The sequence below is a fragment of the Pholcus phalangioides genome, unplaced genomic scaffold, assembly GCF_987345545.1.
Source record: "Pholcus phalangioides strain wild (caught in Gottingen) unplaced genomic scaffold, Ppha-v1.0 ptg000010l_1, whole genome shotgun sequence".
Lineage (NCBI taxonomy): Eukaryota > Metazoa > Arthropoda > Arachnida > Araneae > Pholcidae > Pholcus > Pholcus phalangioides.
In genome coordinates, this window is record NW_028301603.1 from 9998126 (window position 1) to 10000000 (window position 1875).

The following is a 1875-nucleotide window of genomic DNA, read 5'->3' on the forward strand; positions in this document are numbered from 1 at the left end:
AACATCACAATGAGCAATACAGCCTAATAAGCAGTAGGCATGACATTATAATAAGCAACCACGGCACACCACGTACTAAAATACGTTATGCATAAAAATACGCAATGCACCACAATACGTACTGCATTATAATAAGCAATAAAGCAGGCGATGCACTACAACACGTAATGCATAACAATTCGCAAAACACACCACAATAAGCAATACAGCTCAATACGCAATACATCGCAATAAACTACACAATACACTGTAACCACTGAAATTCGATAAGAAAGCGATGCACACTTATTTGCACTGCACTACAGTAAGCAATAATACGCAGTGCACCGCAATATGCAATAAGCACTGCTTTGCAATGAGAAATGCAGCACGTGAGGCACTATAATGCATAACAATACGTAACGCACCACAATGAGCAGTGCACCACAATAAGTGATACAGCACGATACGCAATACGTACTGCATTATAATAAGCAATACAGCACGAAATGCACCACAATGCGCAATACGCGATGCATGGCACACAATAAACAATGTACCATAATAAGCAATGCATTAGAATAAACAATACAGAACGCGATGGACTACAATACGCAATGACCAAAAATAGCAGTACACACTATTTACAGTGCACCGCAATATAGCATAAAACGTAATTCACCGCAATACGTGATATATCGCAATAATCGCACCACCATAATATATGGAAAAAGCAAAAGCACTGCATTACTACATTACAATAAGCAGTGATGCGTGATGCTCTGCAATGCGCAATGCACCATTATTTGCATTGCATACAATAAGAAATACGGCACATAAAACACGCAATGCACCACCATCGGCGATTCAGTACAATAAGCAATGCACAAACCATCATAAGTTAATTGGGTGCACAGTGCACGCTATCTATTCAGGGCACCGCAAAAAGCAATGCACTACTCTATATTCAGGGCACTTAATGTAATGCACCACCAATACAACACAATACTTACTGTACCACCATCGGCAATACGGCACAATAATTAGTGCACCCCATATTCAAAGCACCGCAATAAGCAATGTGCCACTATATTTAGTGCACCACATTAACCAATTCACCACCATTGCGATAAGCAAAACAACCCAATGCGTAATGTACCGCCCATGGGCAATGCAGAACAATAAGAAATACACCTCCACCATAGGCAATACAGGACAATAAGCAATGCACTACCATACGCAATGAAACCCCAATACACCATAAGCACTGCATTAGAATTAGCAATATGGCACGTGCATATGTAGCAATATAAGTAGTGCACCGTGATAAGTAATGCACCGTGGTAAGTAATGCACAATAGTGTAATAGTAAGTAACGCACAATAGTGTAATAGTAAGTAATGCACAATAGTGTAAAGTAAGTAATGCACAATAGTGTAAAGTAAGTAATGCACAATAGTGTAAAGTAAGTAATGCCCAAAATACGCAATACATACGCGATGCATCGCCAATAGGCAAAGCACGATATTGTGCAATGCACCACAATGCATAATAATAAGTATTCATTACGATAAGCAAAAGCACTAATACGCTACACACACTAATCACAAAATAAGCAATGCAGCACCGAAATACAGCACAATACGCGATGCATCGTAATAAGCAAAGCACCAATACGTAATATACGTAATACGCAATGAGCCAGAGTATACCATAAGCACTGCATTACAATAAGCAATACAGCACTCAGTGCACTACAGCATGTAGAGCATCACAATCAGTGGATGTGTGTAATCAGTAATATAGTGCACCACAATGCAGCATTCTACTCGCTGTATTGGACTTTTACTACGTTTTAGGCTTTGGTAAAATGTCGATTTGTTTACTTATATTTGT